The sequence below is a fragment of the Gossypium hirsutum genome, chromosome A01 (assembly GCF_007990345.1).
Source record: "Gossypium hirsutum isolate 1008001.06 chromosome A01, Gossypium_hirsutum_v2.1, whole genome shotgun sequence".
Classification (NCBI taxonomy): Eukaryota; Viridiplantae; Streptophyta; class Magnoliopsida; order Malvales; family Malvaceae; genus Gossypium; species Gossypium hirsutum.
Genome location: NC_053424.1, coordinates 29,404,224 through 29,427,501, shown reverse-complemented (window position 1 = coordinate 29,427,501; position 23,278 = coordinate 29,404,224). Strand labels below are relative to the sequence as shown.

Here is a 23,278-nt window from a genome sequence, read left to right as displayed (position 1 = left end):
GGGGATCCATAGATCGAGTTAATGCAACTCTAGAGTGTTAATTAGAGAAAAGTCTCGGTTATTCAATCTAGGGGTTAGATGTTATTAGTCTTGAATAGGGATAATAACTTAACTTAGGGATCTCTACGGAACAAGTTAAGTGAATAAATCATCTGGTTTAGAGTCAGATAACAAGTGAAATCTAGGTGGATTCCTCATTGGGTGTCGTCTTTCTTAATTGCTTCTCTTCAAGTCTTTTTCCAAATTCTCCCTTTGCTTTAATTAAATTAGTCAATTAGTTTAGATAATTAGTTTAATAAACAAACCCTTTTATTCTTAGGCTAGATAATAAAGAGATAGTTATTACTAGTACTTTTGGTTCCCTTGGGTACGATATCTCGATCTTGCCATTACTATACTATTGTTCAATAGGTGGGCTTGCCTTTTCGTCGAGATAATAGCTAGTCTAGGTTTGATCTTCATTATAAATATTTATTTCTTGTTATGAATCACTACGATCAAGTTTTTGGCGCCGTTGCCGGGGAACTGAAATATTAGGAACACGAAATTTTTATTACTTTAGCCATTTATTTTTCTTGCAATTTAATTTAATTTAATTTTACTATTTATTAATTTACTTTTTCTTTCTCTTGGCAGGTTTTTATAGTTTATGACTAGAAGAAACCTGTCAGGACCCTTACCTTTTGACGAAGAAATCAATCGAATAGTTAGTAGAAATCAAAGAGAAATAAGGCGTAGTTTACAATACACAGAAAACGAACAAGAAGACAATACTCAACCTCCAACCGACGAGATGGCTGAAAACCAAGTCAATCAGCTACCTCCTGCAATTGTAGCTAATCAAAATCCTGCTCCACGTACTATGTATGACTATGCTAAACCCTCTTTAACAGGAACTGAATCAAGTATAGTTAAACCTGCTATTGCTGCGAATAATTTTGAATTAAAACCTAACAATATTCAGATGATACAGCAGTTTGTTCAGTTTGATGGTTTGCAGGAGGAACCACCCAAATTTCTCCTGGGGTGGTCAAAGGAATCAAAAGCCACAAAATCCTCAGGGTTTTCAAAAACCACCTTATCAACAAGAGAAGAAGCGGAACCTTGAAGAGATGCTTTCAAAATTCATCTCGGTGTCAGAAACCCGTTTCCAAAATACCAAGACAGCACTTAAGAATCAACAAGCATCGATCCAAGGACTTAAAACTTAGATAGGCTAGCTATCCAAACTAATCTCCGAGCGACCACAAGGTACCTTACCAAGTAATACAAAACCTAATCCGAGGGAACACCTCAATGCAATTGGTGCCCAAGATAAGGAAGGGTTCATTGCACCTGAGCCAGAATTACAGCAAGACAACGCGATGAACAAAGGTTGAGAAGACGTAAACGATGATGATCCTAAACTGGTAAGTAATAATTATGAACCTCGTGTGCTATATCCTAAAGCAATGATGAAAGACAGAACAGAAGAACAATTCGGTAAGTTTGTCAAACTCTTAAAGAAATTACATATTAACTTACCCTTTTTATTGAAGTTCTTTCGTAGATGCCCAACTCAGCAAAATTCTTAAAGGAACTTCTGGCTAATAAAAGAAAATTAGACGCAACATCGCATGTAGAACTCAATGCAGTCTGCTCAGCTATTCTGAAGAATAAGCTACCTAACAAATTGAAATATCCAGGGAGCTTTACAATTCCTTGCTTAATTGGTAGTTTATCTGTGAATAATGCTTTAGCTGATCTAGGGGCAAGTATAAATGTTATGTCGTATAAAATGTTTAAATGACTAGGTCTCAGTAAACCTAAACAGACTAGGATGAGCATACAATTGGATGACAAAATAGTTAGATTTCCTAAGGGTATTATTGAAGATGTTCTCTTAAAAATTGATAAGTTTATTTACCCAGTAGACTTTGTAGTCATAGATATGGATGAGGATAACGAGGTACCTTTAATTTTAGGATGACCCTTTTTAGCAACTGCCAGATCCATTATTAATGTAGGCATAGGAGAGCTAACACTTCGTGTAGGTGACGACACATTAACACTCCAAGCACGCGACTCAGTCAAAACCCCTAAGACTCAAGATAATGCTATAGAACCTGTCTATGATAAAACTAACATTCAATGGTCCTTGCAGGAACTTCCTCAAACCAAGACAACAGAGACAGTGCGCTACTATCATAAAAAGAACAAAGACGCCCATAAAGAACGAAGGCTACGAATAGAGGAGCTAGACAAATGGCGAGAACACAAACCGAGAAAACATGATAAATTGAAACTACGCAAAAACAAGCTCGATACCTCTCCTAATCAACTTAAGGTCGGCGATAAAGTCTTACTAGATGCCGTTGATCCTTACATTGTCACTACTACACCGAATGAGGAAATCCCTCTTACGGTACTCAGTATTTTTCCATTCGGTACGGTGGAGGTGAGTCATCCCAGGTTCGGCACTTTTTAGGTAAACAACACCCGATTAAAACCTTGTTTTAAGATTGAAAGCAGGAACGAGGAGTATGAACTCCTCAAACCACCATGATAAATCAACGGAGAGGTAAGTCGAGTTTAGATTATAAATAAGCGCTTCTCGGGAGGCAACCCAAGCACTAACATATTTTGATTTCTTTATATTTTTTAATTTCTAACACTTTGAATCATTAACTTAATCTTTGAATTGCACAGTTTTTCAGCACACAAAGCCAAGCACACGGGTGTGCCTAAAGCTGTGGCCAAATAGGGGAAGAGACACGGCTGTGCGAGACGGTCGTGTTGAAGTAGGACATGATTTCCCCAAAACACAGGGTGCGATAAATCCCCACGGCCATGCGACATGGCCGTGGATGAACTTGATAGGAAAAACACGGGCATGGGATAGAAAACCACGGGCGTGCTAGGGATAAGGCTCGATTTTCTTTTCTTCGACATGGGTGCGCGGCACGTCTGTGCCATTAAACCGTGGACAACAATACACGGGCATGGTACTATAACACACAGGCGTGGGAGAAGCGAACAACACTAGGCACGGCCGTGCGACATGGTCGTGTGCCACACACGCCTAAGACACACGGGCGTGTGATAGTAGCTGGGCACGACCAAATTTGAAAAAATTCAGAAAACACGGGCTACCCTTACAGCACACGGGCATGGCCTTAGGCCTTGTGCCCCTCCCCTATATAAACAAACCACTGCTCATCGTCTTCCTTCTTTCAAAACCCTAGCCGAAATCCACCCTCCCCCAACCCCTACTCCCTATTCCGGCCACCATTCCCTAGATTCTCACTTCCCCAACCCCCAAACCACCCTCAAAGTCACTCCACTTGCATTAATTCCCATTTCCCCTCAATATACCCTCCATTTTCTCACCGCACGGTTTCCTCTCCACGTCACATGCCCATGCTCGCCATCACACGCCCGTGCACTGCATTAAAACAGCCCTTGGTTCACTTTCTTAACCTTGTTTTTCCAATTTGTATTGTTACATTAGTATTTTTCATGCTTTACATAGATATTGTTACTATAAAAAATATGTTTTAGAAAAGTTAAGAATTTGCTTTAGAATTTTCTATATTTGACTTATTTAAAACACTAAATAGCATATACTAGTTTTAGGCCTATTGCTTAACTATTGATGTATCTTGGATTCTATCAATGCTCATATATTTTCAGGTACATTATGTCGTCATCAAGAGGAAAGAAGGTCGTAGTCCCATCCTCAAAGAAACGTAGGGGACTGGGTTCTTCATCGGTACGTGCTACAGCCGAAGTTCGGCACTCGTTCCTTAAATTTCCACAAGCTTCGCAGGAGGAGCTATTTCAAATACTACGTGCATGACCCATCACCATAGGTCGCTGCATCGACTGGGTTGCCGTAGAGCAAGTCTAGCTCGCTGATGCCATCCACATCCTTTTGTCCACCGACCCATGGGAACGGTTCTTCGCTATTATCGAGCCCACTTATTTAGAGCTAACCTTAGAATTATGCTCTACTTTTCATTTACAGGTGGTGATGACAAACAATGACGACCCAGGAACCATTCACTTTCGATTAGGCGGTCTAGTTCATGCGATAAGTGTCCCAGAGTTTGGAGTTGCTCTGGGACTTTACACCGATGAGTTTATGGAGGAGGAGGACATGAATGCACTACCAAGTAATATCTACATCTCCCCCTCCTTGTGCTGGAAGGCTTTGGCACCACTCTCCTCCAACTACGACCCCAGTCGCTCGAAGGCCTCAGCTCTCCCCCCTCCCCTCCGCTATCTCCATGCCATATTGGCTCACACATTGACCGGAAGGAGAGAGAGCACCAGCATCGTCACCAATCACGACGCCTACTATTTATGGTGCATGGCGAATGCACACGTGACTAACTTGGCCTAGTTCATTGCTTTCGCCATTCACCATCAGACCAAGCGGCATAGGAAGAGAGTGATCTCCATCGGCCTCTACATGACTCGCCCTGCCAGACATTGTGGTCTCCTCAACACTGCAGCTCAGTCATCAACGCTTACCTTGATAGGTCTGATGTCCTCACAGGGCATCACGATTATGTTACACATGTGGATGATCGAGCGCCGACGTGGGACGGATCCTCCTTAGTACCGTCTCCCGCATGCCATTGACGAGGTGGATCTTGAGGACATTCCTGATAATGTCCCCCCATAGTACGAGGAGCCTTCGACTGCGCCACCTAGGGAATGACTAGTTCCTGCGACTGCTTCATTGGCATATTTTTCTAACCGACTCGCCCACTTTGAGCAGTACTGCACTACGCAGTTCGAGATGATCCATGAGCGAGATCGGTGACGGGACCGACAGATGGACGATATGCAGGCCATGATGCAGCAACTGTGCTAGCACTTCCACATCGCCACTCCAGCACCACCACCTGAGGGCCCCACCGACAAGGATCATTAAATCCTCCTATATTATTTTTATTTATTCTTATTTTTATTCTTATTTTCCTTTTCATTTTTATCTTGCAATTTTCTTATTTTCAAAGACATATCTATATTAGTAAATTTTTATTTTCCATTTTCTGGTATTGCTAACAAGTAATTCCACTACACTCTCTTCCACACCAACTCTTAATAAGCTCTTCATGATTCTACAGACTTCCAAGCAAAGCTGCTAGGAACATTTTATGCAATGATGAAACAAATAGGGAACAACACCTAACGAGTGCCATGTTCAACGGCCCAATTTCTTTATCTAGCCAAGAACAATGGCTGCTACCATTTTCCCAAACACTCCACCCTCAGAATCAAGCTCTGCATCCTTCTAACAGGGAGTTTCACGTCTTTCCCTCTTATGATTTTCTTTATGTTGACTAGTCTATCTTTGTACAGTGAGGGCAATGTACATCTTAAGTGTCGGGGGGTGAACATGGAACCTAACTTTTTGCATTATTCTCAAATCCCTGAATTTGGTCTTTTGCTTAAGTGATTTTCTCATAATATTGATAGAATGAATTCTGATTGATCTATAACTATTGTTGGTATGTCATGAATTAGACCATGGGAATTATGCATGATTATTTGGTTATAAGACATTAAAGAATCGAGCATGACAAGTTGATATTTTGAGAACTAAAATTTTTAGATTATTTCCCTAAACTGAGGTATTATCTTGAAATCTTAAGTATACAGGACTGACATCAAAAACCTGAATTTTTGGTGAGATCGTTGAGCCTTTTTAGCATATAGCTTTCTTTCTTGCTCACTTCTTTTGTGTTTTGAGTGTGTCAACATTGAACTATTATTCTAGAACTTGCTTCGATTATGCATGTCGAGATCACAAGTATGATTTCATATACTTAGATGATAAAGGCACTTAAGATTTAACCCATTTACTCCATAAAAAGCCTTCCCACATAATTAAACCCTTAGTGAACCCCTTTTGAACCTATTAAACTTTTTCTTTGATTAACCCTCATCATTAACTCATTAACCCATTATTGTTAAAATCCCCTTCCTTAATTTGACCCTTTTTATCGAGATTGAATTTAATATTGTTACCTCACTATGTTCACCATTTTTTGTTACTGAATCATGGAATATAATTTCTATATTGTATTAACTTGATTTGCTCCTAAAAAAAGTGTGTAATTCTTAGCAAGCTAAAGTTGTCATGAACTCATGTAAAATAGTTTTAGCTATTTGTTTGTTATTTAGTAATTAAGTTTTTGATAGTGGGGTAACATATTGAAATTATCTCAATTCTAACCCCTGTTCTTCGACTTGTATCCATACCTGTAACCATACCTGTAACCTAAACCCCATTACAACCATGCAAAGACCTTTTGATTAGTGTATCATATCATTTACAAGTGGTGGACATTTGATTTTCAGGCAAGCCTATGGTAAAAACTTTTCATGTTAGACAATCAAGTGCTTAATCTTGACCCTTAAACACTTTGAGTGATTTGAGTGAATCCTTAGTGCGGATGTCATCTCCTGTGTATTTAGAACTAAAGTGAATTACTTAAAGGAAGGAGCTTACCTATAATTTTATTATAAAAATATCCGATTTAGATTGTTTGAGGCTTTAATGCCCCTATAGTTAAATTCTCATTGTATAATTTTTCGTGGAATAGTTTGTAACATTATCAATACTGATTATGTGATTGAAAAAAATGAATTCTAGCAGTAAGTGAGAATTTTGCTTGAGGACAAGCAAATGCTTAAGTGTGGGAGTATTTGATAAACTCCAAATGATACATGTTTTTACCCCAAATACTTAGCATATTTATGGATGTTTACTACTAGATTTATCGATTTTGGTGCTTTTAACCCGGTTATTTCATGTTTTGTACCCAGGAGAGCACCAAGAGTCAAAAGGAGCCAAAAATGAGCTAAAAATGGACAAAATGAATCAAATCGAGAAGACCCACACTGCCTAAACCTTGCCATGCGGGCAGCTCACATGCCCGTGCATTTCGAGGGTGTCGACCAAGGTTTACACGACTCACACGGCCTGGCCATTGACCCCACACGGCCGTGACAATTTAATGGATTGCACACGGCCTGGCGACCACGTCACACGACCGTGGCACACGGGTGTGTCCCTTTTTCAAGGAGTTGTATTCTACACGAAAAAAGGATACTTAGGGGCGATGAAAGCCAATCAAAAGCCTATATAAACACCCTAAGTATGACCTAGAAAGGGGGGCTCTCCAAAACTTTTTTGGAACATAGAACCACACGCCGAGAATTACTTGAAGGAAGCCAGACGATCCATTTCAAAAGCCGGAGCTACTCCAAGACTGAAGATCTCTTTCAGAATTCTTTCAGGGGTTTTAGAGTTTTCTTTATGTTTTGTTATTTTCATACATTTGAGATGTACTCTTATTTTATTATAAGCTAAACCCCGTAGATACCTAAGGGGGATAAAACCTATGATGGATCTTGTTATTATTATTAGAACTGTTGATAAATACTTGATTTGTTCTTAATTATGTGTTCTTAATGCTTGAGTTAATATTTCGGGTATTAATTCATGATTTGATGTGCTTATGCAGAGGAGGAATAGACCCTACCTAAGAGTAGATTTGGCATAATTAAGCGGAGTTGATCGAACTCCTAGAAATAGGGTTACGAGATTTTTCTGGATTAGGGTGAAACCTAATAAGGGGATCCATAGATCGAGTTAATGCAATTCTAGAGTGTTAATTAGAGAAAAGTCTCGGTTATTCAATCTAGGGGTTAGATGTTATTAGTCTTGAATAGGGATAATAACTTAACTTAGGGATCTCTACGGAACAAGTTAAGTGAATAAATCATCCGGTTTAGAGTCAGATAACAAGTGAAATCTAGGTGGATTCCTCATTGGGTGTTGTCTTTATTAATTGCTTCTCTTCAAGTCTTTTTCCAAATTCTCCCTTTGCTTTAATTGAATTAGTTAATTACTTTAGATAATTAGTTTAATAAACAAACCATTTTATTCTTAGGCTAGACAATAAATAGATAGTTATTACTGGTACTTTTTGTTCCCTTGCGTACGATATCCCGATCTTGTCATTACTATACTAGTGTTCAATAGATGCGCTTGGCTTTTCGTCGAGATAATAGTTAGTCTAGGTTTGATCTTCATTATAAATATTTATTACTTGTTACAAATCACTGCAATCATGACGGTGGAGTTGAAGAAAGTTATCAGCACCTATAAACTCATCGGTGTAGATGCCGAAAGCTGCGCCAAACTCAGGTACGGTCTTATCTCGTACTAAGCCACCAAGTCAGAAAGTGATAGTACCGGCCTCATCATGGGTATTCATCACATGCTGTAGATGGAAAGTAGTTCAAAATTCCAAGGTAAGCTCCGAATAGGTGGGCTCGATAATTGCAAAGAACTGATCCCACAGGGCAGTGGTGATGAAAACATGAACCTCATCAGCTAGTTTGACCTGTTCCAATGCGGTCCAATCTATGCAGCGGCCCACTCCTAGTGGTCGCACGTGTAAAAGCTGAAACAAGTCATCCTGTGGGCCTGACGAGAATCGAAGTAGAGGTGACGAGCTTTGGTTGAGGCGCTCGAGGAGGTTGCGCCAGGACCCTTCCTCTTTTTCGAAGCAGGGACGGTAGTCTTCTTGCCTCGTGTGTTTTTCATAGTGTACCTACAAAAGTAAAATATTCAAACATCAGTAAAAGCAGGAATAATAATATCACCAATCAACACACATTGAGGATTCTTATGAAGAACATGTGAAGAAGACGAAGATATGCCTTTGAATGACTCTAGTGTGAAGAAAATAGCAAAAATGTAATAATATATTCCTATATGAACTAGTACCCAATATGCAAAAACTGACAACATACGAAATGAATTAGTAAAAATATCAAAAAGGAGTAGCCTACTAAACTACTATGGACTAGCCAAATGCACCTAATAGTGAAGTAACTAGACTAGAATAGTTAGAAGGATAATAAGAAAAAAATAAAAAGAAAGACGAATCGAATATAATAACCAAGAATAATCAGGATATCATCAACATAAATAGAATTAATGTTCAATACCTAGAAAAATTCACAATCTCAGTGGTCGATAAACTTTTTAATAATCATAACTAGACCTAAAAGAAAATAGAGGAAAATTCTAATAATAATCATAATAATAATAAAAATAATAACAATAACATAAATAAATGTAAGTGGTAGAATAAAAAGGGTAACCAATGATGGTTTGTGGTCGTCGAAGGGGCACGGATGGAGCTGGTTCGGGCCGACGGTGGTGAGCGGAGGGGGGCACGGGCGTAGGCTGTTTAGTGGCTGGTACGGCGTGAAGGTGGAAATGGAGGGAGTGGGGGGTTGGGGTGAGGAAGAAGAGGAAAAGAAAGGGAAATAAGGGGTGAGGGAAGGAGTGGGGCGATGGTTGAACGATAGGGAGAAGCAGCAGCTTCTTTAGGGGGAAATTTGACAAGAAGAAGTTAAAAAAATGTTAGGGTTGGGGGGTTTAAAAGGGACACGGGCCACACAGCTGTGTCACACGCTCGTGTGGACCAAGTTTTACCCGTGTCCGTCGTGAAAACTTAATGACCATTCGTCACACGGCCGAGGACACGCCCGTGTGGCTAGGCCGTGTGGTTCGCACAGCCGTGTTGCACGGCCGTGTTCTATGCCCTTCGCTTCTCCCAGGCCCGTGTGGTCCCACACGCTCGTGTGTATGAACAAACGAACGTGTGCCTTACCCGTGTAACTCTCTGACTTGTTTCAAATTTTAAAAATTTAGCTCCAGTTTTCACATAGGCTAGGACACGCATGTGTGTCCAGGCCGTTCACACGGCCGTGTCGCACGCCCGTGTGGCTCTATTGCAGGCCGTGTGGCTCAATACTTGGAGATTTTTAGCCCTTTTTCCACACGGCCTAGGACACGCCCATGTGTCCAGGCCGTGTAGGCCACTGTTCCTACATTAAAATACGAAAAATAGCTACAATAAACTAGTTAGTGGTGTTAGTGCTAGGGTTGCCTCTCGAGAAGCGCTTATTTAGAGTCTAAGCTTGACTTACCTCTCATTCGCATGGTCACGGTAGATCATGAAGTTGAGACTTCTCTTTCTTACTATCAATTCTATTATCAAATAAAGTCTAAGTCGAGTAATATTTACCTTAAATGTGTCGAATTGAGAATGATTTACCTCGACTGTACCGTATGGGAAAACATTCAGTACCGTGAAAGGAATTGCTCCATTTGTATTAAGCTTTGAATTATCAATTCGGGGGTCCTTTTCATCTAACAATACTTTATCCTCGACCTTAAATTGCTTTGTTTCATCCCTACGCTCATCATGGCGTCGCTTTGATTCATCATGTACTTTCAGTTTCTCCTTGACATGTATTTGCAATTCGTCTAATTCATCGATCTGAAGCCTTCGTTCTTCGTGAGTGGCTCTATTTTTGTCACATGGATTAGAATGTGGCTTCATCACGTTCTTCCTAGGGGTTTCCTGAAAAGAAGTTTGAGCCATGATGTTATTTATATCAACAGAACTTGTATAACCATCTTTCTTACTAGATAATTTAGTCAAATCACGAGCTTGGAGAGTAATCATGTCATCTCCTACACGAAGTATTAGTTCTCCTGTGCCAACATCAATGATAGTCCTAGCAGTTGGTAAAAAGGGTCGTCCTAAAATCAAAGGCACGTCACTATCCTCTTCCATATCTAGAACAACAAAATCAATTAGGAATATAAATTTATCAATTTTGACTGGCACATCTTCAATGATACCCTTAGGAAACCTAATTGTTTTATCTACTAATTGAATGCTCATCCTAGTTTGTTTTGGTTTACCAGGACCTAGTTGTTTAAACATTTTATAGGGCATAACATTAACGCTCACCCCTAGATCAGCCAACACATTATTAATATTTAAACTACCAATTAAGCAAGGAATCGTAAAACTCCCTGGATCTTTCAACTTGTTGGGTAGCTTATTCTGTAGAATGGCTGAGCAAACTGCGTTTAATTCCACATGCGACGCATCGTCTAACTTTTGTTTATTAGCCAAGAGCTCCTTTAAAAATTTCACTACGTTTGGCATCTGCGAAAGAGCTTCAATAAACGGTAAGTTAATATGTAATTTTTTAATCATTTAAGGAATTTACCGAATTTTTCGTCTGTGTGGTCTTTCCTTGTCGCATTGGGGTATGGCACACGAGGTTTATACTCTTTGCTTACCAATTTCTGCTTACTGTGGTTCACCTCATCCTTACCTTTACTTACCATAAGTCCCTACTTCGGTTCTGGTTCAGGTTCAACTAACCCTTCTTCATCTCGAACAGTAATCTCATAAAGTTGTTCTTTTGGGTTCGTTTCGGTGTTACCTGGAAAGTTACCTTGTGGTCGTTAGTTTCGGTGTTACCTGGCAAGTTACTTTGTGGTCTTTCAGAGATCAACTTAGCAAGCTGTCCTATTTGAGTTTCGAGCACTTCAATCGACGCCTGCTGATTCTTAAGCGCTATTTCGATTTTCTAAAAATGAGTTTCTGACACCGAGATGAATTTTGTGAGCATCTCTTCAAGGTTCAGTTTCTTCTCTTGTTGGTAAGGTGGTTGTTGAAAACCTGGAGGATCTTATGATCTTTGATTTCCTTGACTACCCCATGAGAAATTGGGATGGTTCCTCCAACCTGCAATATAAGTGTTACTATACAGATTATTTTGAGGTCTAGAATTATTACCCATACAGTGGGCTTGTTCCTCCTCAATGCTAGAGTTGAAGGATGGATAATCTGTGTTGTGCACTCCTCCTCCATTGAATCACACCTCATCACTGAATGTACCTGAGTAGAACCATACAAACCATCAATCTTTTTATTTAAAAGTTCTACCTGGTTAGATAGATAGTGACTGCGTCGAGGCTAAAAACACCAGCTGCTTTTGTCGACTTCATTCTCATGACTTGCCACTGATAGTTATTCAGTGACATCTCTTCAATAAATTTGTAAGTCTATTCAGGTGTTTTTTTTAAAGTTCCATCGGCAGCTGTATTGATCAGTTGTCTTGTTGAGGGGTTCACACCGTTGTAAAAAGTCTGGACTTGCAGCCATAGAGGTAGCCCATGGTGAGGGCACCTTCTCAATAAGTCTTTGCATCTCTCCCATGCATCATAAAGAATTTCTAAATCCATCTGTACAAAAGAAGAGATATCATTCCTCAATTTTGTTATTTTGGCCGACGAAAAGTATTTAAGTAAAAAAATTTTGATCATTTCCTCCCAAGTAGTAATTGACCCTCGTGGTAACGAGTTCAACAACTATTTAGCCTTATTCCTTAATGAAAAGGGAAACAATTGAAGGTAAATGGCATCGTTAGAAATGCCATTTATTTTAAAAGTATCGTAAAACTCTTAAGAAATTGGCCAAATGAGTATTTGGGTCTTCATCCTGCAAACCATCAAACTGAACAAATTGTTGTATCATTTGAAAAGTGTTAGGTTTCAGTTCAAATTTATTTATAGCAACAATGGGTCTAGCTATACTCAATTCAGTTCATGTTAAAGTAGGTTTAACATTATCATTCATAATACGAGAGCGACATTCTGATCTACTGGATTTGCAGCAACCATAGGAGGCAGTGGATTATTTTGATTTTCTTCCATCTCTTCGGTTGTAGTATGGATATCGTCCTCTCGCTCTTCCTCTATGTATTGTAAACTTCACCTTATTTCTCTTCAGTTTTTACGAGCTGTGCTCTCGATCTCACTATCAAAAAGTAAAGGTCCTGACGGGTTTCTTCTAGTCATAAACTATAAAAACCTGTTAGAAGTAAATAAAAGAAAATTTAGTAATTAAAATAAAAACAAAATTAAATTGCAATAAAAATAAAAAATGGCTAAAGTAATAAAAATTAAGCGCTCCTAATATCTTTGTCCCCGGAAACAGCGCCAAAATCTTGTTGGTCGTGAAACTAACTAAAAATTTGACTAAGGCAAGCGCACCTATCGAATAGTAGTATAGTTATGGTGAGACTGAGAATATCGTATCCACGAGGACTAAAAGTACTAGTAATTACTATCTTTTTATTATCTCACCTAAGAATTAAAAGATGTTTTTAAACTAAAACTAATTATCTAATTAACTAAGATTACGACAGAGATTAAAGTTGGAAAATACTTTTTAGAAGACCGATAGAGAAGACAATACCCAAGGAACAATCCACCTAGACTTCACTTATTACTTCTGAATTAGACGATTTATTCACTTGACTTAACCTGTAGAAATCCCTAGTTTATGTTATTATCTCTCTCGAGACTAAAGGCAACTGACTCTAGGTTGATTAATCAAAATCTCTTTCTAATTAAAATCCCTATTGTCGCATTAACTCGATCTATGGATTCCCTTATTAGATTTGACTCTAATCTGGCAGATTTATGTCATCCTATCTCTAGAATTGCATGCAACTCCGCTTAATTATGAATGATCTACTCTTAAACAGGGACTTTTGCTCCACTGAATAAGCACATCAAAAACCTGAATTAATATCCTGGAATAGTAAAGAAAGGGTTAAAACTCACAATTAAGAATAAGAACAATTATTTATCATATAATTCAAATAGTAATAAGATTCGTCTTAGGTATCATTTCCCTTAGGTAATTAGGGAGTTTAGTTCATAATAATGGAAAACATCTCAAAATTGGGAAAACAACAAAACATAAAGAAACCCAAAGAACTTCTAGGGAAATTAAACAGAGATCTTCAGTCTTGAAGTACATCCTGCTTTCGAGTTGATTCCGATAGCTATCCTTGAGAATCTCCTGCCTTTTCCTCTACGTGTTCCCCTTTATTCCTCTTCTAGGGTGTTTATATAGACTTTGGAATGCCCAAAATAGCCCAAAATTAGCCTTTTCTAAGTAGAATTCGACTTGGGCTCGACAGGGACACGGCCGTGTGCCATGCCCGTGTGAAGGTGCTCAGGTCGTGTGCAATTCTGACTTGGTTAAATGTTGACACGACCATGACACGCGGGCATGTAGCCTACCCATGTGCCTTACATGGGCATGTGGTTTACCCGTGTGGAAATGCCTAGGACATGTGAAACACTGAATTAGGTCCATTTCATCCGTTTTTGGCCCGTTTCTTGCTCTTTTCGCCTTCCTATGCTCACCTAAGTAAAAAAACATGAATTTAAAGGATTAGGAGCATAGAATTCAATGAAACTAAGGAAAAAATCATCCATAAATATGCCAAGCATGGGATTAAAATATGTTACTTTTGAGGTTTATCATTCCTAAATACCGAATTCTACTTTTGGTATTGCTTTGTTACCTTTCAACGAGTAAAGGTTGGGGCAGAATGCAGCAGAGAACCTTCAGGGTGTGACAAAGTTTCTTCTCTCGGTTTCTTTTCTTGGCTGAACTTCTCCACCTTCTCCTTCCCTCATTCAATTTGCTTGACTGAATATGTAACACTCCAAACCCGGCTTAGACGTTATAGCCGAATCTATGATGTCACATTGGAGTGGTTTTCCAACCATTAATTGATGAAAAATCTATTCTTTGATAAACGCTTCTTTAGATTTGTAAAGGAAAGGTTAGGAGGCCTAGTTTATTGTGAAACTCAAGTTGTTTAGGAAAAATATTATTTAAACCAATTTATTACTAACTTTAAAACTATTTCTATTATGGGAGCTTTTAAAATATGTTACGTGAGCGTGTTTTTAGGAAAACATTCGTTTATATATTCACGAAAATCAGCGTCCTATTACTAACAGGTGTAATATAAAAATAGGATAATTAAATCTCCCCAAATTAAGTAGAAAACTAAAGCGGCCTCATTACATAATAAAAACCCAATATAAAATCTTAATTATATTAAAAGAAATAACTAGGTCGAGTGGCCACCTCTAAGTCCTCCGTCGCCTTGATCCATCTAAGCTTGAGGATTTTCTGCACAAATGACAGATGGGTGAGTTTACGAAAATTTAGTGTGTGAAAACCCAAAATAACAAACAATCAGAGTAGTGTAAACTGGGCCTAAGCCCTTTTAGTTTCAATTAGGAGCTTAACCCCCTTCTCAATAATAGTAGCAGTCTGGGCCTTAACCCATTTCAGTACAGTATGCAGACAAAGAATCCTACCCAATCCATCCGTCACACACCAACTCCGTACTAGCCCTACACACCATGTGGGGACAAAGTCTACCCACCCAGTCCTACACAACAGAACATATCGTACTCGGTATAATACAGTATTTACAGCAGAGCTGCCAGTAATATGCTTATAGCCTTTCAGTACAATTTCTCCAAAACATATATCCCACCCCATGTAATGCAGCATAATATCATACATGTATGCAGAAATGTCACGGTAAAAAACAGTCATTTAATGAGTATGGGGTCTAAGTATACTTACCGACCCAATAGTAGGTCTACGGTCGTCTTAGGCAACCCGTGCAACCTTAATAGTCAAACAGTGTTAATGGGCCTTCAGCCCATATTGCGGGCCCATATTGGCCCATACTCTCATATGGCCCACACAGCCTAAAAATGGCCTCAGCCATGCAGTTCACACAACTTGGCCCATAATTTACCATATTTTGTGCAATTTCTCAATGTGGGGCACACTGGCCCTTTAGGCCCACTTGGCCCAATTCGGCCCAAAATGGCCCATGAAAAACACTCATGGCTATTCCGTCGACATCACGGCCTCGTTTTGTAACACGGCCTGTCACACGGGTGCCAACATGTCCAGGTGGTGTTCACAACCCACCTTCCAACTTTTCAGCCTTTAGACTTTTTAGCCTTTCCAGTTTCATAACTAATGACAGTGTTCACACACCTGCTATGGAGTTGTAGCTAAGATGCTTCCGAAGTAGAGAGCCTACAGTTAAACACAACCCTTTTTTAATCTAAAACCATCGCTAATCCAAAAATCATAATATTAGAACGCTTCACCAAAACGTAGCTACTTACCAACAAACAATTGTCGTACCCCACTTGTTCCCAAACCACGTATTCCTTTCAACACTTCACCTTCACACGAGATAGTTAATCGCATCATAAGAATCTACAATCCCACATAAAAGCATTTAGGACTTAAGGTACTTACCAATAAAGGAGGTGTCACTTGTAGGGGTAAGATAGTCAGCCTAACACCTTGCTATGAACCCGTGTCCCTAGCATCAAATGTAAAAAGAGAAGTTTTTAAGAGATATTTCCCCATGGTAGGAAAGAAAAGACACAATCGGTCGGCCTAAAAGATACATAAGCCGAACCTTCAGAGGAGAACCGAATAAGATTCGGCTAGGAAGAACAAACCGAAACACTTACCAATAGACCAAGGGGTTTTCGAAACCCTTTAGTAAGAAATGGCCAAGGAACAGAAAGAAAGGAGAAGAAGGAGATGATTAGATCCTTACAAGATTTGGCCAAGAAAAAAAAAAGAGTTGACAGAAGGAAAGAAGAAGAAGTCCAAAAGTAAGGCTAACATCCAAAAATGATTTGTGAGTGGGGAAAAGCAAATGTTGTTCGGCCAGGGAGAAGAATACTAATTGGGGAAAAAGAAGGAAGTGAATGACAAAAATCGGTAGACTAGAGGCTTGAGGGAGGAGTAGAATCTAACTTACCAAATACGAAAATAGTACTCGCAAAAAAAGCCCGTAATGGCCGGCTTAAAAAATGAAGACGATAAAACCAAAAGAAATGCCAAAAACCGAAATGCAAAGTAAGAGGGGCTCCCAAAACTCCAAAGCTGAATTCCTATGGTCAAATTACCCATTAGACCACAACTATTCTCCCTTTCAAATCCCACGAAATCCTCCCCAAATCACTCCTCAAAATTCTCCTCTAATCCCTCTCTTGACCAATTCAAACTCTCACAACCGTCCAACCAATAAAGTCCCAATGCCCTACAACAACCCACACGATAGTTTGCAAAAAGACACTCTTTGCGTGTAGTAAGACTCGATCTTTAGTTCCCTAACTTCAGTATCATTCCATTTACCACTAGACTAACTGGCATCTTATGTCAAGCGACCCTCTCATTATTTTAAGAAGCCTACTATCAGAAGACAAGGATCATTCAATTAGGAGCAAAATTTTGTTCAAGCCAGAGCTTGAACCCATGCCCTCTCAGACACTCCCAGAGCACTAAACCACTAAGGTAGACATACATCCATATCATAGACATACAAAATAAATTTTAACAAAAATTTTGGGATTTTGAAAAATTGGGGCGTTATAGAATATCTTTTGATCCCTCTCCGTTCTTCTTCCTTTTCTCAACTGTGTTTCCCTTTTTGAGCCTTGGCCGAATATCACTTGCCTCCTCTCCCTCTCTACTCATTCGATTTTCTCATTGCTTGTAACACCCCGAACCCGAGACCGTCACCGGAGTCGAACACGAGGTGTTAACAGACTTTAAACCACTTATAAAAAAAATTTCCCAGACACTGCCAATCTGCGTACTAGTCGCTTTAAAAATCATATCTTGAGTTCAGAAACTCAGAATCCAGTTCCGTAAATTTTCCCTGAAACTAGACTCTTATGCCCATCTACATATTGTTTTCTAGAATTTTTGGTTGGGCCAATTAGTATAGTTTATTAGTCAAAGTCTCCCATGTTACAGGGATCAACTACACTGACCTTTGCGCATTACGACTTGGATATCTCCCTGTACAGGGATTCAATACTGATACCGTTTGTTTCTATAGAAACTAGACTCAGAGAGGAATCTATACATATATGGCATGACTCCTAATTGTCTCTGGTTAATTTATAATGAATTTCCAAAGTCGGAACAGGAAATCCAGAAACCGTTCTGGTCCTGTCTCACGAGAACCTGAATATCTCTTAACATACTGTCCATATTACCGTTTCGTTACTTTCCTATGAAAATAGATTCATCAAGGTTCGTTTACATAATTTATTCACTATTTAATTCCCTTCCTACTATTTTTAGTGATTTTCCAAATCTACATCACTGCTGCTGTCAGCATCTGCCTTTAAGGTAGACTTTACCTATTTCATAGTTTCCATGATTCAACTAACCCTTTTAGCATAAATAGCACGAATTATGATAGTGATTAACCATTCCCATGGCCAATCCTTGTTAAGCATATCCACACCTCTCAATAACCATGTCCATACCAAATGATTATAACATTATACTCAAACATATATAAGCCATTTTCGCATGGCTATCCAAAATTATACAAGTCCAAAGGGTCCATGACCCACAACAAAAAGGGTAGTCCTATACATGCCATTTCGAAGTTCAATCAAAATTGTATTTATTGGAATGGTTATGACTCGTTATTGGAATGGCTAGTGATTAATATGATTTAGTGTTTATGTATAAAAGTCCATATCATAGTACGTGTTTGAAATGGTTGATTGATAAAAATCGTATTGGCATATTGATGATTGAAGTTAGTTAGCATAATTGATATAATATACATAAATGTGAAATTGGTATCTAGGAAAATATGAGTTTAATATTGATACGAAAATAAATTTTCATTTGAGGCATCTATGGGTACATTGGTTGTATGTGGTTAATTTTCATGTATAAGACTTGATTTTGGTATGAATTAATTGTCATGGAATAGCCTATTTTTGCCCACACGGGTAGAGACATAGGCATATGTCTCAGTTGTGTGTGACACACGACCTAGGACATGGGTGTGTGGCCTGGCCGTGTGTTCGCTGCACATTTAAAATTTTAAAATAGAAAGTTATACAACCTGGAAACACGGTTGTGTCCCTGGCCATGCGAGCCACACGGCCTACACACACGGGTGTGTGGCCTCTGTACATGAGAAAACTTTAAAATTTCGCAAAAATTTTTCTATGTTCCCAATTTAGTCCCAACTCGATTCTAATATATATTTTAGGCCTTGAGGGTCCATCTTAGGGACATTATGGTTAATATCGAAAAATGAGCAGTAATGATACAAATTATCTGTAAATGTTTTGAAAACTCTGGTAATGCTCCGTAACCCTGTCCCGGTGATGGATACGGGTTAGGGGTGTTGTATTTATTGGTATCAGAGCTATAGTTTAGTCAGTTCTCAGATTGAACGTAGCATATGTGAAGTTTAGAAATACATGTTATTATATAACCTGTGATAGTGTGATATCTCCTGACTTTGATGAGATTTATTTTACTTACAAACAGAGATGTTTTCCAAAATTCCAATAATATTAAATGCAATACTCAAGTGTATGAGTAAAAATTTGATTATGATAAATCGAAACTCATAAAGGTATGAATAAATGTTTTATAATATATGTCGATGATATATGTTATGTTATATGTGTTATTAAAAGTAAAATATATTGCTACATGAAATATTGTACTGATGACTTAATTATAAAATATATAAAAGTAATATGTGAAGTACTTGATAAGAATTATTAGAAAATTATGGATGAATAGTGAATTTTTAAATTTATTACATGTATTAAAGATAGAAAAGATACAAATATATGGATTATTGGTATAAGGATTAAATTGTAAAGTATGTAAAAGCATTATGCAAAAAGTGTAAAAGTGATATTCATGCATGATGTAATTTGCCCAAATAGATGAGATTGGAACTACTAGGATATTAGTGGTATATTATTAAGGGACCCTCGCACATTCTCTGATTAATAGCACGTTAGTGCTCTCTAATTATTAGCACATTTATGCTCTCTGTTTAATAGTGCACAATAATGTACCTCTGTATCAGCTATGTATATCCTAAGTGTTCTGTATAATCTATTGGGCCTCTACAAATAAGGTAAATAATTTTCGTTACAAGCTAAAGGATTATCTCTGATTCATGTTTGAAATATTGAATTAAAAATAAATTGTGAAATGAAAGGATAGCGAATGAATACAAATGATAAACTAGGTAAATATATGCAGAAAGGAACTATAGAATTATAGAGATAATGAAGTTCATGATCAAAAGAAAACAAGGAAATTTCGAGGACGAAATTTATTTTAAGGGGGAGAGAAATGTAATACCTTGAAAATTTCTACAGTAAGAAAGTAAGATATTATTCTTAATATAGTAAAACAAGAAAATAAAGTGACAAAAAGGGAAATTTTGAGTTATGTCAACATTGGGAAGTATATTATGATATATTAATTCAAGAAATGACTAAATCGTAAAAGTGAGAAAAGTTTTGTTGCCAAAAAGTAAATACTCAAAATTTGAGGGGTTAAAGTGTAAATCTAAAAAGTTGAAGGACCAATAGTGAAAATATTTTAAGGGTGGAATAATCTAGAAACTAAGGAAAATGGATGAATTAGGACCAAATTGAATAGGTGAAGAATTATTAGGGACTAAATCATAATTTTGCCAAATTAACTGATGACTCAAGGATGGAATTTTAAAAAATCATGAACGGCAAAATGGTCAATAATAAGAGAGAGAATTCTACAATGTAATGATTATGTTGATTATATTTTAAATTAATTAATTAGATAAATATTATTTTATTAATATTTTAATAAGATATTTTTGAATGTTTTACTTAATTAAGGATAATATAAAAAGAAAGGAAGATGAAAAAAAATTATTCATCTTCATTCAAGGCTTCCAACGGTTATGAAGGGAGAAAGAAATAAAGTTTTGTTTTTTTTACAATTTGGTCCTTCCACCAAAAATTCTCCATTTTCACCTAGAAATCAAAAGAACTTCAATGGTTACCAAGAGAGAAAAATAAGAAGGAGACCATAGGGAGCTAGACTATCAAGTTAGATTCAAGAAATAGAAGCTGGAGGAGAGAGAAAATCAAGTTAAAGTTTGAAATCAATATGACATGGTAAGAACATCAAGATTTCAATATATTTTTAAGTTTGATATTATTGAAAAAGCATGGAAGTGATGTTAAAGTAGAGTTTTCTTATGTAAGGTTCTATGTTCTTGATATGTTTGTGAAGGGAAATAAGAGAAAGTGATGGGAAATATTGTAGAGAAAGGAAATAAGGGTGTTATAAACTTGGTAATCAACATTTTGCACAAAAAAAGTTTTGGACAGCAGCAGTGGTCTAACTTTGAAAAATCACCAAAAATTGTACAAATCAAATTAGAGGTTGAATAAAATACGAAACTAAATTTTATTGAGTCTATTTTCTCATAGAATAAATGATGTAAGCAATATAATTGTAAATTATGAGTTATAATATATTTTAGGAGACAAGGTCAGAATGATTTTGGGTTCCTCTGTTCTGACTTTCAAAAATCATCAAATATTTTAAAGAAATAATTAGGGGTATAAATTTATATTTTTAAATTCTTAATGAGTTTATTTTAAGTAGAAACCAATGGAAACATCATCTAAACCCCGTATTAAGAGGTAATTAATTTTTAGTGAGGAAAGGTCGAAGCTGTCAAACAGCAAAACAGGGATAAACTTTTTAGATTTTACTGTATTTATTGGATAAACTATAAATTATACAATTTTTATGGTAGAAATGTATTTGAGTATGGTTTCTAAAACATCAAGAGAATCTTAATTTAGAATTCTTTAGCTCAAGATATAAATAATTTAGTGACTATGACTCAAGTGGACAGCTTGATATGAACATATAAGTAAATAGTGGAATTACATATATACATTAAGGATGTGGAATGGAGAGGAGGAGGAGGAAAATATATGAATATTTAGCTAGTTTAGGTTTACATTAAAAATGGCTAATTTGCATGCTTTAGATTTAAGGGCTAAATTGAATAAAAGTAAAACTTAAGGGGCAATTTTGTAAAAATGTCAAAAATGACCAAATTGAAGGAAATGAATTATTTTATTGTGTAAATTAATAAATTGAATGAAATTATTAATTTAGATCAAGATTGGGTGAAAAATCAAGGAAAATAGAAATTTCCAAAATGCCCTTAAATCATGGTATTTTTTCAATTTAGCTAGGTAAGTTCATATGGTTGAACTTTTATGATTATTTGTTAACTTGTAAATGATATAATGTATTATTTCAAGTGTTTGTCATTGAATTGCGACTATTAAACGAATATGAAAATTTGTTTGAATGTTCAAATTGAGTAGAACGTTGGGTTGAGTACGATTGTTCAGTGATAAGTGAAATGATAGGTGATGGATTGACGGATAAGACCATGGTTGGACCATGGCAAGTGTGTAAATGTAAGACCATAGCTGGGCTATGGTATTTCATTGAAAAGACCATAACTGGGTTATGGCATTATGAACGTAAGACTATGGTTGGACCATGGCGGTATATGTGCACGTGTAAGACCATAGTTGGGCTATGGCATCATGAAGATGATAAGACCATATCTGGGATATGACACTATGTGAGAAAGACCATGGCTGGGCCATGGCAATACAAGTGTAAGACTATAGTTGGACTATGGCATAAAGAAAACGATGTACTCAAATCCAGTAGATGTTCTCTAATTTGACAAAAATTGGTAAGTGACATATGAAATTAATATTAAAAGACTTATGATTATTATTGATATTGATCTGAAATAAGTGTACCTATTGATATTTAAATGATCCAACGAGCAAAGTTCTGATATGAGATAGCTGAAATACATGGACATGATGGTACATGAAATATTGATATAATGAAATGAATGATATATGTTTAGAAAGAAACAACAAAAGAATTATATGTATTATGACATGTAAATATGTGACTATCTTTATTATGTTGATACGAGAAAATTATGCATGTTGTGATGAGTAACAATCTCAAGTGTAACCTGTCGGGAAAATAAGTTTATCAATGTTGAAATTATATGTAATGTGTACAAGTACACTAACCAGTGTTGTTGCTTGATACTTAGACAAATGCCAAGCTATTGGTCAAATGGTGATATGTTTCTTTATATGATGCATTAGAATGGTAAGTATATAAGTGAAAATACGTTAGTGCTCATGAAGGAGTGGTAAGGTTTAAATTATTCAATTTCTTATGAAACGACTTATCATGTGATCAATTCAAAAAAGACTTTGGCTAAATGCACTAGCTTGTTACCATGGTTGAATGATATGTTTATGACTTGTGTATCATGCATTGGAATAAGTGTGGAAAATAAAGAAATACAAATGAAATAAAGAAACTTAGAAGAATTAAAGATATTTAAAAATTTACTAAGCTTGGGATAATATGTATAAGTAATGTTGTGGATTTATTCACCTTGTGAATTGATGAATATAGCTTTATGAGTATTGGGATTATCAAAAGCTCGATTAGGTTGGAAGCTTGCCAGAGATATATCATACTATCCATTTGTTCTATCAGTAATTTTTGATTATTTGATTCTAATTATAATGGCATGTATTGGTTAATTTGGCCAATGATGC

The 23,278-nt window shown here is 37.1% G+C and overlaps 1 non-coding gene across 1 annotated transcript; it reads left to right on the top strand.

The window, feature by feature from the left end:
* Nucleotides 1-12,056: 12,056 nt before the first annotated feature.
* Nucleotides 12,057-12,163, top strand: LOC121208120 (small nucleolar RNA R71). Its single transcript, XR_005903104.1, has one exon. It is a non-coding gene; the product is annotated as a small nucleolar RNA R71 (small nucleolar RNA).
* Nucleotides 12,164-23,278: the final 11,115 nt, after the last annotated feature.